Source organism: Phascolarctos cinereus, unplaced genomic scaffold, assembly GCF_003287225.1.
Source record: "Phascolarctos cinereus isolate Bilbo 61053 unplaced genomic scaffold, phaCin_HiC Scaffold_726;HRSCAF=1367, whole genome shotgun sequence".
NCBI classification, from domain to species: domain Eukaryota; kingdom Metazoa; phylum Chordata; class Mammalia; order Diprotodontia; family Phascolarctidae; genus Phascolarctos; species Phascolarctos cinereus.
This window is the reverse complement of record NW_027556098.1, coordinates 139,100,192-139,117,388: the sequence shown is the minus strand read 5'-3', so window position 1 is coordinate 139,117,388 and position 17,197 is coordinate 139,100,192.

Below are 17,197 nucleotides of genomic sequence, written 5' to 3'. Positions count from 1 at the left end.
GAAATGATTTTTCATTTTGGTAACTAGCTATTTTATATGTACATAGGAATTGATAGAAAATATATACTATATAATCATATTCAAAATTGATTTTTCAAAATATAATCATTTCTCTTCTTTCTTTCCTTTCTTCTTTCCTTCTTTCCTTCTTTCTTTCACTCTCTGTATTATTTGGAACTAACCGTGTTCAGGACTTCACGATAATCATTCAATAAATATATTATCACTCCCTTCAGGAAGGAAGTATTCATAATATGTAGAAGTGAGACTTCTCTGTGATTTAAAATATTTTAACCTCTCTAATTTGTTGATCCTGAGCAATATTTTCCAAAATATGTATGTATAAATATGTTGATCTCCCTATATATGCATGTGTATGTGTATACATACACACATATATAGGTATATCTCTCTTATATACACACACACACACACACAGATATATATATATACACACACATATATATATATATATATATATATATATATAACATATATATACACACATATATGTTACCTATCTAAAGATAGATATGAAGCTATCGATATAGAGATGATATATCTTCCAATATGCTAAAGTTTATGCTTTATTGTCATATTCCTCCAGAATCCAGAGTCTCTTCAATATCATAGTGATGCACTTCAATAAGACTTTGAAGAGGTAACATCATCAACATCATCAAAAACAAGAGTTACATTTGCAGTAGTGATAAAATTATGACCATGAGTATGAGTATGTCTTTATATGACATATAGCCTATATATTTCTATATCTACATATCTGTACTTACCTATCTATTGATTGACCTATCTATTGAACTATTTAGCTATTCATATATTTGAAGGGGGAAAAGAATAAGCTTTTATACAGCACTTAATATGTGTTAGGCATTCTGGTAAGCAATTTTTATTAATATATCATTTTATCATTACAGTTTGATGTAGGCTGTGTTATTATACCCATTTTACAGTTGAGGAAACTGAGACAGGCACAGATTAAGTACACTTGCCAAGGGTTACACAGCTACTAAGTGTCTGATGCTGGATTTGAACTTCTGTCTTCTTGAATGCTAGTGTTCTATCCACTGTGGCCTCATTTCCACATGGTCTTCCCCCATGAGCATCTTTGCATTAAAGTATTTAATTTATGGGTTATTAAATTATAATTTGACAATTGGAATGTTATTATTTTTAAAAGATTTTCTTTATCTCCTAAACCTCTTCAACAGATGTTGGGATAATAAACTGCAATTATTCTCATGGAAATCATTTTGCAAATGATTATCATCGATATTGGAATATGAGATTAACAAGTATCACATGCAATGGTGCTTCCCTTTTGCCTTTGGATAAATGATAAAACCAACTCCAAAAATTTCTTTGTGTCTCTGAGGAGGATCTAAAATCATCCTTCAATTGAGCTTCAATTTCCTTTTGTTTTCTGGATCATTTATAGTGGCAAGGCCAATATTGATATGATTCATTTCATCCAGCATTATGCCTACTCTTTGGTTATTTGCCAGGCACTTCATATTTTAGAGTACTGAAAGTCAAGTTAATATTTTAGAAAGTCTAAGAATTGTGTTTCTTAGCCCATTCTACCATGTTGTCTGCCACTTGTCTGCCATCACTACAAAAGTGGAATTATAGAAATGGTCTATGATCGAATTACTGTTTTATTTTGTTACATGAATTGTAATCAATAAATAATTAAACAACTGGAAGCCAATTTATTGTCAATTAGCCAGATTTGTCCTCAGAAAGCAGGTGTATTCTGTTGTCAGACCCATACTCAAAGCTTTGCCAGGCAGAAACTGCCAAAGTTTCTTCTTCATTAGCATAGTCTTCCAGAACACAGGGCCTCCCGGATATCACAATCAGGCAAGATTTTGAAGAGGTATCATCATCAACACCAACAACAGCAACAATCATATTTGCAATACTGATACAATTGTAGCCATATTTCTTCTTGATCTGGAACAAAAAGTCATTCTTGGATCTGGACTATGGTTAGGGCCACAATGCATAGAAGAGTAAAAATCAAAATCAGATCTTAAATGAACTATGTTCCAGTTGCCATCCTGATCAGAGTTATTGTGCGTAAGGTGAATTCATAATAGTGGAACTCCACTCCTAGTGGGATCATTAACCAGTGTATGACTGTAATAGCTATAAAGTGCAGGTGGTAACCCTTGCTTATACGTAATATGTTTGGGGACACTGCATCTTAAAGTGGATTTCTGCAAGGTGAAATCCTTACTGTGAATGCACTATTGACTTTCTCTGTTCAGACATCATTAGAATCTATTGAATGAGTAGGAAAGGACAGGAGAAAGTGAAATTGTTTTTTCTTTCTTTCTTTAAATGATAGGGTAGAGAAAAACAGGACCCGTTTTAAAGAATGATTGCCATTACTTTGGTCCAGGACCAAAAGTTACAACACCTGCCCTCCTTCAACTTCTATTATGAAAAATTAAAACACAGCACTATGTGAAGCATAAGAAATCAAAAGATTCAAAGACATTCCGTGTCACTGCAGCAAAAGTCAAATGCAGACCTAGGAAAATATTTGATCATAAGCCGTAAAGATCTGTTCTGAGCCATGAATTATATTTAGAGGAGAATGGTAAACACACTTTAACTTTAGGTTTTATATCTTTAGCAGGCTCATTTTCTCAGGTGTTAATATGGAGAGATGTAAATAGCCCAGGCACCACTTTTTGAAACACAAGTCATAAAATTAATGATCTCTACCAAACACTCCCCCATTCCTCATAGAGATAAACAAATCAGACATAAAAACAGGCAGGTTGTGTTTCCCTCTGCTGGTAGAGGAGGGGGTCAATGGGCAGTGGATGGTAATTTTTGACTCAAAGGAGAATTTTATTAGGAGGTGAAGCTGAGAGTAAACAAACAGTGCCTCAAATTATATTGGTCTAAAAGTGACAGGTGTTCATTAGTGCACCTGAAAAGTAACAGCCAAGACAATCAAACCCATGGCTTCCTTGCAAGGCAGCTATATGAAGAGGTTTAATTTGAACACCATCCCACTGCCAAGATAAAAAGGAAGCCAAGTATACAAAGATATGGGACTGTTGAGCAATCATCTCAGAAGTGACAGATCAGAGAGGCAGAGGCCTTTACCTAGATCTGTACATTTTCTTTCTTTAACTAGGCTGACACATACCAGGGGTACTGACTTAAAGAGCCAAACAAGATATGCCACAGAATTCTCCCTAGAGAGTGAAAGAGAAAACAGTCAAAAAGCATAGTACTTTGCAAAGAAGGATCTTTATATTTTGGGAATCGTAATTTTCTTTCCTCTCCTTTTCTTTTTCTTGGAAAGCTAACACAATAAGTTAAATAGAATAAAGGAAAAATATGCTAGGCAAAGACTTAGAAGACCCTAATTCTATTCCCAACTCTGACTTTAGGAAAATCACATTACTTTTCTAGGCTTTAGTTTCCTCATCAGTAAAACAAAAGGAGCAAAACTAGATGATACCTAATGTCACTTTTTTATGCTGACAAATCATTTGGATGTCACACTAAGGAGTTTGACGTCATCTTCCTGGCAAGGGTAGATGATTAACTATTTTTGAAAAGTGAAAGCAGTAATAGGGAAAATTAAATAATGATGGTATGACTGTATTGGAGAGGGCATTAGCAGAAGGCAATAGAATCAGGAATGAGGTGATAAGAGCATGAATGAAGTAAAAGAACATAGAAAGGAAGGGATATATACAAGAATTTCAACCCCAGTTGAAATCTCAGAAAACCCTATCTTCACTAACATGCAGAGGTTGAAGATACTTTTTTCTTATTCCCTTTTGTTTTTTTTAAAAAGCTCAGTCATGAAGATATGCCCACAAACAAAGAGAAAAAAATCATAACTTTAATGATAGGGAAAGATTTTTAAAAGACTTAAATACCAAAGCTTTCAAGAGAAATGCCTCAATAAATGGGCTGAGAACAAGCAGATAAATCAATAGCATATATTCTCAAACTATAAATATAAGAACTAAAACTACCAAAAATCATAAAGCTGTCTTATCAAATATTAGATGAAAAAAGATAGTGACCTATAGTTATTGAAATATAAAATCATGTTAATTCCTAAGAGATTATGGATCAACAATAAGAAATTTCAGAAAGATAAGAAGAGAAATGAAATCAATAAACAAATAAATCAAGAGTAAATATAAGCTAACCAGGACTTTGACCTTTCAATGTATAATTAAAAACTAAACTTGAGAATTATACAAAAATTGAATACATGCTAGTCTCTCTAAAGTAATTAATCATAGATGAAATATTCTAGTATGTGAATACCAAACACAGAACATGAGAAAAAGTTTCCAATACATCTGAATGTTGACAGACACAGACTTGACATAAAATACACACACACACTCACACACTGATCATGAGTATTGTTTTCTAAATGTTTTTATCTTTTCTCCCTTTTGAGTAAATACTTTGTCCCAAGGATTAGTAGTATTGTTTGTTTGTTTGGTTTTTTGCTGTCCTCATTTTCCATTTTTTAAAATCAATTTATTTTGAATTATCAACAATCACTTCCATAGGTTTTTAAGTTTTAAATTTTTTCTCCCTCCCTCCCCACCTCCCTCCCCTTGCTTGTTTGTTTTTTAGACCACTTTGATACAACAATTTTACCACAGGCTTTCTTTCGTTTTCCACCTTTGCTCCTATTTGCTGACTCTTTTTTGAGTTTAGGAGTTTTACTTAAATGATTTCTTCTTTCTTTAATTTAAGGAGTTATCTCTTTTTGAGGTCTTGCCTTCAGTATTGACTAGATCTTCTCCCCTCTGCCTTTGCTAAAGGGTCTTATAAGTTTTGAAGGTTCTGGAGGATGTTGGCTCTCCCATATTCCTTTAGCGTTTTAGCCAAATCCTCAAACCAGCTGATGTCAGCATCTGTACCATGAGTCAAGGACAGATGGACACATTCACCATACTAAAGGGGAACATTTTTTAAAGCACCGTCACCTGTTTACAGGTGAAACAGGTATAGTGAAACAGGAACAGGTATTCTCTTAAGCTTGAGCCTACTTTCATCTAGAATCATTTTCTCAACCTCAAATATACCTGATTCCTGGTTGCTTCTCACCCCGGAAAAGCTGCTCACTCCTGTAATCTTCTTCTCTAATTTCTGAGTTATTCCTGCTACTTGTTTTGCAGAAGGGTCCAGAACAGCCATGCTCATTTCTTATTCTTCTCTGGTTCCACTATTCATGCTCCAAATTTCTCAACATTCCTCCCAATAGCCTTCTTACACTGCCAGATGTCTTGTCTGGTGGCTTTCTCACTATGGACAACCCCTCCACCCTTGTAGTCCTCTTCTCTGTTGAATTCCTCTTAGAACCTCTGTTTTGAAGTTCCTAGGCCAACCATGGTCACTTCTTCAGACTTCTCTACCATATATTTATGCAAGTACCTCATTCCTTATGTGTTCATAGGCAAAACTTCTCTGTAAGTATTTAGTGAATTAATCTTGGGAATAATGATGTAGATTAGAGATATAAATGTGCAAATACATTTATGTGTGTGGGCTTGAGTAATAATACATTCCAAATTTACTTTATGACATTATTGCTTTATTGTGTATAAACCATATTTCATGGCACACTGTATTTCTCCTGTCCACCTATCTAATTATTTTTAATACATAATTGTGTCTGGTACTATTTACTGAATTGTAAGAAGGGGGACAGGCAATGAAGGGCCACAAAGAAGAGAGTGCCAGGTCTAAGGTCAGGAAGACTCATCTTCCTTAATTCAAATCTGACCTTTAATAGCTGTGACCCTGGGAAACTAATTTAACCCTATTTGCCTCAGTTTCCCAGCTGTAAAATGAGCTGGAGAAGGAAATGGCAAACCATTCTAGTACCTTTGTTAAGAAAGCCCCAAATGGGGTCATAAGGAATTGGAAAAAAAAAAACTGAAACAACTGAATGACATCTGCAGAGCTCTTTTGGGTCAGGGACCATACCTTTTAATCTTTAAATCTCTCTCAGAGGTCAAGGCAATGCTTTGTGAATAGGTACTTAATAAATTCCCACAGTTGTTGAATATTGAAAAGCATGTTCTGACCACACTGAAATGCCCAATAGAAAGCAAAATAATAATAATGATGATGATGATGATGATGATGATGATGATGATGATGATAAACGTATTCATTCATTGTGCTACCATGAAGGAAAAAAGGAACAGAAACAACAACATACCTGCATGGGAGAAAAGACATCTATCATGTTCCCAAAAACATCAAAATTGTTCAAGCACACAAGCCTAAGAGAAGTTATAGTATTTCTATATTTATTACCACTGATCCCACACAAGGAAAACAAGTGACAGACCATCAGCAGACTTTGTATTCTGGTCAATTGTTACTGTGTAAGACACATGTCATAATTATTTAATAGACCAGAGGTATTCTCAGCCATCCTTTCCACTTATAAAGATCATCAAAGAAAAATTGTGTGGAGCATGTTTAATTAATTAATATAGAAGAGTTCTTAAGATTACGTTAATTTGCTCTAGAAAGTGGACTGGTAAAGATTCGCCCATCTTAGCCTTATTAGAATTTTTTGACCAAGGTATCAAAATAAAGGGATGACATTAAGAATGCGTAATCAGTCTCCTCATCTGTCTCAAACCGATTTAATTATATTCTGCTTGCCACAGATTTCCATTGTGCTTTCAGTTGGATAAGGTACAGTGTTCAAATGGCTGTTGTCTTTCACTCCAGAGGAGGGAATGTTTAAACTTGGAAATTTTGTACACAGTACACATAATTCATTCAATGTCCTGATGTCTTTCAAGGATAATAGGAAATGAAATTTTTACTTAGTAATATGATATAATACTATGCCACTGTTTTAGTTTCACAGGCATTGATCCTACTTAGACATTTCTGCTCCATGTTTTAAAAGGGAAATATCTTTTTAGGCATGAAAGTGAATAAATTTTCATGTACTTACAATTCTATACTGAGAGTAGTAGAATAAAAGATAGAAGCCTGGACTTAGAGCCAGGAAACGTGGGTTCAAATCCTAACTTATAACTTTAATGTTTATGTAACTTGGACAAAATATTTAATCTCTCAAGGCCTTATTTTCTTAGTACGTTAAAAGAGAATAATAACAGTTATATTACATCCCTCATAGGATTGTTGTGAGGAAAAGGTTTTGAAATATTTAAAATACTATACCTATGTAAATTACTTTTTAAAATCAAATAATGGATCTCTGTCTTATTTCTACTGCTAGGCGTTTGTCTGTACAGTATAGCAATGCTTTTAGATCATCTGCCTTGATCAATTATCACATCGTTCATTGTTCCACTGGAACCTTATGACATGAAGCACAATTAAAGAAGCCCACTACTTTTTGGCCTAGACCCCTTATGATGAATTGATAGGAGGACAGAGACAAAAGTTCCACAGAATGAGTTATAATCGCAATGACTAGAAGGAATATCTTCTTCAATTACAGCACAAATTCATTAGAATTTCTAAGTGTTTACCTAAGGTCCTACACTGTTACATAGGTTACAGCTATTTGTTACACTAGGCATAATGTTATAATTCAAGTCAGGAAGGCCTGAGTTCAAATATGGCATCAGAGACTTACTAGTTTTGTGAACCAGGTCAATTCACTTAACCTTATTTTACCTCAGTTTACTCATCTATGATATGGGAATAATAGTAGCATCTACCTCCCAGGGCTGTTGTGAGGATGAGATGATATAATATTTATGAAGTACTTTGCAAATCTTAGAAGGACATATAAATATTATTATGATGATTATGATCATCATGTTTATTATATTTATCTAACCACATCTTGAATTCTTCTATTAGTGGGGAGTTCACTACTTCCCTAAGCAAATTATTTCATTGTTAACCATTAGTAATGGTTTAGAATACTAAGTTCTTAACTAATTGTTAGAATTTCTTATTTTAATCCAATTCAGCAAAAATTTCACTACCTGATATGTATAAAGCATTAGTTTAGGCAATGAATAGAGATGTACTGAGCTGAAATTTCTTTGCAACTCCCACTTCATACTATTTCTGCCCAATGGAGCAACATAGAACAAATATATTCCCTCTTCCATATGAGAAATATTTCATTGACATTGTCAGGTTTAACCTTAGTTTTTTGTTCAATCTCAACATTCCCTACTTCTTTCAAATACTCAAGTGACATAGTTTCAAACTCATCTGTCATATAAGTCACCCTCCCCTGGACTACCTTTTAAAATATACTGCCAGAATATTTTCAGACTTTTTAAATGTATCAATAAGGCATGCTGATTCATTTTCTTCTTAAAAAATCCTATTTGTTACTTGGAATATTTGTCAGGAAAGGGGAGGGGAAAGGAAATTAGGGATATCTATTCTGATGTAAGAAACAGAAGGCATCAAAAAAAGACATTAAAAATAAAATAAAAATATTGACCAGAAATGAATGTTATATGCAAAATGTGGTCAGACAAATTCAAACAAAAATGAGATTATTTCTAATTTTATGCCTGGATTCGTCCAAAGAAATTATATAGTCTAATTCTTTCATTTTACAGATAAAAATATTGAGGGAAGGAAAAAAATATATACCTTGCTTATATATTTAATGACAGAGTAAAGATAACAAGTGAATCCTACTAATTTTTAGGCCAAGGATCCTTTCTTTCTGTGGCTTTCACTTTCCTATAAAGCTATGTATTATACTTCAATTAATGCAGTCAATGATTTCATTAGATTTTGGTTCATATGAATTAAGTTTGCAAACTAAAACTATTTCCATCAGCTCCACCTTCGAATTACTAATCAACCTCTAAAGCTCAAATAAAATGTTACCCTACTGGAAATTTTTCTTGATCTCTACAGTTGGACATTACATAATGTATTGAAACTCTTTCCTTCATTTTCCATGAATTATTTTTAATGGTAGATATTTGAATGTGCATCTTTCATACCTTACATATTTTAAACATAAGTAACGTAAGGGAGCTTGACTTATATAGATTTTGTCTCTTCTCTAACACCAAGTATAGTGATCTGCATATAGTAGGTAATTCAGATACACACGCACACACACACACACACACACACAGAATTGAACTGAAATATCCAGGTTTTTTTACCCACAAAACTTTACAAAAGCAAAAGAACACAGAGCTAGAGTAGAAAAGACCTTAGACTCCAATCGAGTCAATCTCCTACATTTTATAGATGAGAAAACTAGTTCTCAGGTAAATTAAGTAATTTCCCCAGTGTCACACATATCCTAAAGCAACAGAAATGGGATTTAGATCTGACTCCAGAGTCATTGATTTTTCATTTCACTACATTGCAATCAAAATTCCCCCTAAAGATTATTATATAGTATGTATTTCATGTTTGCAAAACTTTTAAACTACTTGTGGGCAGAGAAATGGCTATCCCATAATATGTACCTAGTAGTAGATCACTTAGTGATTTATACATCCAGAATCACATTGGACACTAGGAGCCTTGCACAATAAAAAACAAAACAAAACAAAACAAAAACCCTTCAAAATATGTCATTTGTCATGACTGTAAATACATTGGTCAGCAAGTTTTCACTAAGCACATACCCTGAGTTCTTGGATAGGCACTATGGGAAATGAAATAGAGGAAGAAAACATGACCCTTGCCCATGAGGACCTAAGGTAAACACAGAATTTATTCTATGTATAATACTATCCAATGTTATTTTTCCATGAAAGTATATATTTCTGTAACCAGATCAACTGCTACTGAGGTCTTTTCCTCTTATCCCCATTTTACAATTCATATAATGTAGTTATAATATTCAAACTTGCTGATCATTTCAGAACTGACTGTGGAATAAAAGTAAAAACTCCAGTAAAACAAAGCCCTATTAAGTCCAAATGGATTTAACAGCCAAAATGAGACAGAAAGAAGGTAATTTAGACAACTGTAGACAACATTTCTATAAAGAAAATTCTGAAGAGCTTTGGTATAATATCCACAAACATATTGTTATTATTTGGGTACATAGATTGCTTCCTAACCAGCTTTGAACATTGAATGTTGATAAAAACAAATGCAAGAGTTCTTTGAGTTTTAACCCATGGGACATAAACACAAACAGCCTGATTTATCCACAGGCTTCAAATTTTTCTCTCCTAGCCAACAGAAAGTGGCACAGATTTCAGGGAAAACAAAACAAAACAAAACAAAACAAAACAAAACAAAACTATTCTAACACCCATAACCATAGATAGGCAAACACACACACACACAAACAGACACACAGAAATGAGAAATTACTTTTCTTCAGTTATCTTTCTGTTATTTTTTTCCCTTCAGTTACTCATATACTGCCCAACAATTCATGCTTAACTTATGTTGCCATCTCTTCCCTGAGGTCTTCTGTGATAGCTTCATCCTCCATGAATACCTCTCTTCTCTGTATTCCTATTTAAAAAAAATGTTGCTGTCTTTTTGCTTGTTTTGAATGGACCATTTGTGTGTGTGGTATTCCCTGTACTTATGCAAATTGACAAATCATCTGTGACTTATTGTCTTACATGGTGTGGGTGATGTGGGTCACCAAGAAGTTTCAAGATTTGTCTTGGGTCCTGTAGGTAGTATCTGACAGAGATATGGACTCAAACCCATTTTCTGAATTTATAAAGTTGGGCCTCATATGGATGTGTCCATTTTTTCCCTATGGGCATCATACATATAATGATACATTTCTAGTTCAAATTTTTACTTATTACTCTGTAATTGTTTTACATATTTTGCTTTTGTTTCCTCAGAAGAATTGTAAAATTGCAAAGGTATAGTTTGACTTCCATATAGCTGCAAGTAAAAAGCTGAGTATATGAATTAAATGAATCAGTCAGTAAACATTTATTAAGCTCCTGCTAGTTACTAAGCACTGGGGATACTGCCAACATATTTTCAGACTTTTTAAACGTATCATTCAGGCATGTTGATTTATTTTCTTCTTAAAAATACTATTTGTTACATGAAATATTTCTAAGGAGGAAAGGAAATTGGGGATAACTATTCTTATGTAAGAAACAGAAGACATCAATAAAAAAACTTATTAAAAATAAAATTAAAATACTGCTTAGAAATGAATATTACATGGAAAATATGGCCTGACAAACTCAAATGAAAAAATGAGATTATTTCTCATTTTATGTCTGGATTGGTCCAAAGAAAATACTAGCAAGGAAATTACAAAAATATATCACAAAGATCATAGAATTTGACCAGGTGGGATTTTTACCAGGAATGTATGGTTAGTTCAACATCAGGAAAATTATGAGCATAATTGACCATATAAATTTTAAAAAACCCAACAAAAATCATATTATTGTATCAATGTATACAATAAAAGCACTTAACAAAATATAACATCCATTCCTATTAAAAACATTAGAAAACATAGAAATCAATGGAATCTTTTTTTTAAGGTAACTGGGGCTAAGTGGCTTGGCCAGGGTCACACAGCTAGTAAATGTCAAGCATTTGTCTGAGGCCAGATTTGAACTCAGGTACTCCTGACTTCAGGGCCAGTGCTTTATCCACTGTGCCACCTACCTGCCTCAAATGGAACCTTTCTTGAAATTATAAGTACTATCTATCTAAAACCAAGAACAAGCATTATCTGTAACAGGAATGAACTTGAAGCCTCTCCAAAAAGGTCAGGAGTGAAGCAAGGATGTCCATTATTACCACTGTTGTTCAATATTATACTAGAAATGCTAGCTATTGCAATGACAAGAAAAAAGAAACTATAGGAATGAGAAAATGAACCTATTACTCTTTGTAGGTATTATAATGGTATGCTTAGAGAACTCTAGAGAAATAGCTAAAAAAGTAGTTGAAACAATCAACAACTTCAGCAAAGTTGTAAAATATAAAATAAACCCACATAAATCACTAGCATTTCTATATACTATCAACAAAGCTCAGAATCAGAGATAGAATCATATTTAAAATAATGACAGAAAATATAAAATACTTGGGAGTCTACCTGTCAAGAAAAACCAAGGGATTATATAAACACAATTACAAAACACCTTTTACAGAAATAAAGACAGATGTAAACAATTAGATAAATATTAATTTCTCATGGGTGGGCCAAACCGCAGTAATAAAAATAACAAACCTACCTAAGTTAATTTACTTATTTGGTGCCATACCAATCAAATTACCAAATGATTAATTTATAGAACTAGAACAAATAATAAGAAAATTCATCTGGAAGAATAAAAAGTCAAGGATATCAAGCAAATCAATGAAAAAAAGTGAAGGAAGACAGCCTAACATTTCTAGATATTAAACTATGAACTTTAAGCTATATTATACAATGGTATTCATCAAAATAGTCTGGTAATGGCTAAGAAATAGAGTGGTGGAATAGATTAGGTACACCATATATTGTAGAAAATGATCATACCTATGTAAGCTTTGATAAACCCAAAGATCCAAGATTTGAAGGTAAGAACTCACTACTTGACAAAAATTGCTGGGAAACCTGGAAGATAGTTTGACAGAAAGGAGGTATCAACCAACCTTTCACACTGTATAACAAAATAAGGTCAAAATGGATAAATGATTTAGACATAAACATTGGTATCATAAGTAAATTAAGGGAGCATGGAAAAATGTACCCATCAGATCTATGGATAAGGAAAAAGTTTAGGACCAACCAAGAGATAGAAAGCATCACAGGATGCAAAATGCATAATTTTTATCACACAATATTAAAAGCCTTTGTAGAAATAAAATCATGTAGCCAAACACAAAAGGAAAGAACAGCAACAACAAAAATAAAGAGCTTAGGAAAAATTATATATCAAGTTTCTGAGATAAATACCTCATTTTTCAAATAACAGTTTTTCATAATTTTCTTAATTTCAATTTTATTAATCTCTCCTTTGGTTTTAAGAATTTCTAATTTGGTATTGTAATTGAGGATTTTCAATTTATTCATTTTCTAGCTTTTTTAGGTGCATTCCCAATTCATTGATCTCATCTTTTTCTATTTTATTCATGTAAGCATTTAGAGATATAAAACTTCCCCTAAGGACCATTTTCTCTGCATTTCCTAAGTTTTGGTATGTTGTATCATTATTGTCATTCTCTTTGATGAAGCTATTGGTTATTTCTATGACTTGTTGTTTGACTTCAACTGTGTTTCTTGTAAAGAAAATATTATAAGATTATGGTTGTTAATCTGCTATCCATTTCTGTTTTATGGGAGAGTTCATCCCATTCACATTCACAGTTGTGAGTATTATCTGTGTCTTTCTCTCCCTTATCCCTCCCCCCTTTATGTTTTTTTCTTTCCTTTCTCCCTTTCCCTCCTGGGTAGAGTTTTGCTTTTGATCACTGCCTCTTCAGTCTGTCCTCCCTTCTATTAGCTCCCTTCCTTTTCTTCCCCTTTACTCTTTCTACTTCTTCCCTCCCTTCTATTCACCCTCATCTTTTTCTTTTCCCTTTCCCTCCTACTTTCTATGGGGTAAGTAGATTTCTATACCTGACTGATTATGTTATTCCCTCTTTGAATGAAATCTGATGAGAGAAAGATTCAAACAATGCTCATCTCCTTCTTTTCTTTCCCTCTACTGTATTTGATTTTTGTGCTTTTTTATGTGATGTAATTTATCCTTCTCTGCCTACTCCTTTCCTCTTCTCCCAGTACAATCCCTTTTCACCATTACTTATTTTTTTTTACCATCACATCAAAGTCATCTTATACTCACACCCTCTAAGTATATCCCCTTTTAAATATGGTAATATCATTTCAATTCTCAAGAGTTACAAGTGTCATCTTCCTTTGTGGAGATGTAAACAGTTTGCCTTTATTAACAACATGATTTCTTTTTTAATGTCCATTTACCTTTTTATGCCTCTCTTGAGTCTTGTACTTGAAAGTCAAAATTTGCTGTTGAACTCTGGTATTTTCATCAGGAAGATTTAATTGAATGTCCATCTCCTCCCTGGAAAGATTATGCTCAGTTTCACTGGGTAGTTGACCCTTGGTTATAATCCAAGCTCCTTTGCCTTATAAAATATTGTATTCCATCCTCTCTGATCTTTTAATGTGGGAGCTGCATAGTCCTGCATAATCTTGACTGTAGTTTTGTGATATTTAACTTGTTTCTTTCTAGTTGCTTACAGTATTTTCTCTTCGATCTGGTAATTTTGGAATTTGGCTACAATATTCCTTGTTTTTTTTTTTTTTAGCAATTTGGTATCTATTTCAGGAGGTGATCTGTGGATTCTTTCAATGACTAATTTGCCTTCTGATTCTAGGATGTCAGGGCAGTTTTATTTTATGATTTCCTGAAAGATGTTGTCCAGGCCCTTTTTTTCTTCATGGTTTTCATGTAGACCTACTTTTAAATTGTCTCTCTTCAATCTATTTTCTAGGTCAATTGTTTTATCAATGAGGTATTTTATGTTTTCTTCTATTTTTCATTCTTTTGTTTCTGTTTGACTGATTCTTGCTCTCTCTTACAGTCATTAACTTCCACTTACCTATTCTAATATTTAATGAGTTGTTTTCTTCTCTTAGATTTTGTATCTCCTTCTCCAGTTGGCACATTTTACTTTGTAAGAAGTTTTTCTTTTCAGTGAGTTTTTATGCCTCCTTTTCCAATTGGCCAATTCTACTTTTTAAGAACTTGTTTTCTACAGTTAATTTTTGTCCTTTCTTTTCCAAGCTATTGGCTCTCTCTAACATACCTCTTATTTCTTTTCCCAATTTTTCTTCTACCACTCGTATTTTACTTTTAAAATCCTTCTTGAGTTCTTCCAATAAAGCTCTTTGGGCTTGAGACCTGTTCATATTCCCCTTTCAGGTTTCAGATGTGGGAATAATGACAATGTTGTCCTCTTCTGCATTTATGCCTCGATTTTCTTTTTCCCCAAAATAAGAATGCATGTTCATTTCCAGTTTCTGCTTTTGCTTTATAATATTTGACTATTTTCTGACTTAAACAAACAAACAAAAAAAGTTGAGTTCTCATACTGGAGAAAAGGGGGCACTTACTCAAACTTCTTTTCTTGCTCACCCAGGCCTTACAAGGGATGTATCACTGCTGGCAGATGTCTGTCAGCCTGGAGCTTTGCCTTTTGGAGCTGTGCTCCCAGAGTTGTGTTGAGGCATTGGGTGATTTTGCATTTGGAGAATGCCATTGCATGTGGTGGTTTTCCAAGCTGGTGACTACTGGTTCCCCTGCTTGTATTGAGGCTCTCTGGGGGTCCTGGCTTTGGCACTTGCCTGCTCCACCAACCTGGGTTGAAGGATCTCCCCCCCTTCTATGGTGAGATGGGGCTTGCCACTGACTTGCTTGGATGCCTCCAGTCCTGTACTGCTTCCCCTCCACCGGAGCAAGAGGAGCCTTTCCCATTAATTCCCCAAGCTTCTTGGGCTAAAAGACTGCTATGCCCTATTTTTTGCTGGCTCAGCAATTTTCCTGAGTCAGTATTTTCTGGGCTTTCAGAGGTGAACCAGGGATGATGAAAAAGTCTTATTTCTTATTCTTCCATCTTGGCTCCCTCATTTCTCAAATACATAGGACACTGAGGCAAACTTATAAATATATAATCCATTAATCATTTCATAAATGTTCAAAGGAGATGAACAGAAGAAAAAAATCAAAGTTATTAATAGTCACATGAAAAATACTCTAAATCACTCTTTATTAAATAAATGCAAATTAAAACATTTAGGAGACATCACCTCATACCTTTCAGATTGGCTGTAATGACAGAAAAGAAAAAAAATAAGAAACACTGGAGGTAATATAGAGAAATTGGAACACTAATGCTCTGTTGGTGGAGTTGTGAACTAGTTCAACTATTTTGAAGAACGATCTTGAACTATGAAGAAAGGGCTTTAAAACTATGCATACCCTTTGACCTAGAAATACTACTACTAGGTCAGTATTTTTCTCAAAGAGATCAAATAAAAGGGAAAAAGACCAATTTGTTCCAAACTTTTCATAGTAGCTCATTTTGTGGTGGCCAAAAATTAAGAATTGATAGGATGTCCATCAATTGGGGAATAGTTAAACAAGTTGTGGTGTTTGAATGTAATGAACTACTCTTGTGCTATAAGAAATAATGAGCAGAATGGTTTTAAAAAAACCTGGGAAGACTTTTATGAACTCATGTGAAGTGAAATGAGAAGAATGAGAACATTGTCTAGAGTAACAACAATATTGTAAGGATGATCAAGTGTGAAAGATTTAACTACTTTGATCAAGAAAATGACCCAAGATAATTCCAAATGACCCATCACGAAAAATGCTACCCACATCCAGAGAGAGAACTGATGAACTCTCAGCATAGAGTGAAAATACTTTTTTTACACTATTTTTACTTTTTAAGTTTTGAATTTAAAAATCAAAATAAGAAGCAATCTTGTTTCTTGCTGATAAATAATTCTTACTGATAAATACTGGAAACATTCAACAATCATATCTGCCAAGTGAGTCATAAAGCTCCTATGAATTTTTATAGTGTGACCTCTGACATAGGTCAAGGTCACATAGGTCACCTATTTTGTTTGTCTTCTTTTGCAACCTGGGTAATATGAAAATATATTATGCATGACTTTATATCTATAATCAGTATCAAATTACTAGCCTTCTCAGGAAGGTGGGATGGGTGAGAGAAAGTGAGGTAATTTAGAAACAAAAAAAATTAGAATGATTATTAAAAGTTTTACATGCAATTGGGAAATAATGACACAAATATAATATATTTTTATCTGAGACTATCTAATACTTTAATGATATTTAGGTATACTGTGTTTGTGACTCTGGATGTAATAGTAAAGTGGACATGTTTTAAAAGAAAATGAGTTTTCTCACATGAGTTGTTCTTGAAAAAATCATTTTAAAAGGTTTAAGAACACTGCTCACTGAAAACCTCAACCAGAATCTCAGAGTACCAAGAGTGAAGGAAGCTACCCATCTCTTGACAGAGAGGTGATAGATTCAAGATGCAAAAAGAAAAATATATTTTTGGATGCTGCCAAAGTGGGAATTGGTTTGCTTGCCTATTTGCTGCATGCATACTTTTTACATGAGTTTTGTTTTTATTTTGTTTTTTTTTTTCAATTGGATAAGGAGGTAGGAGGGAG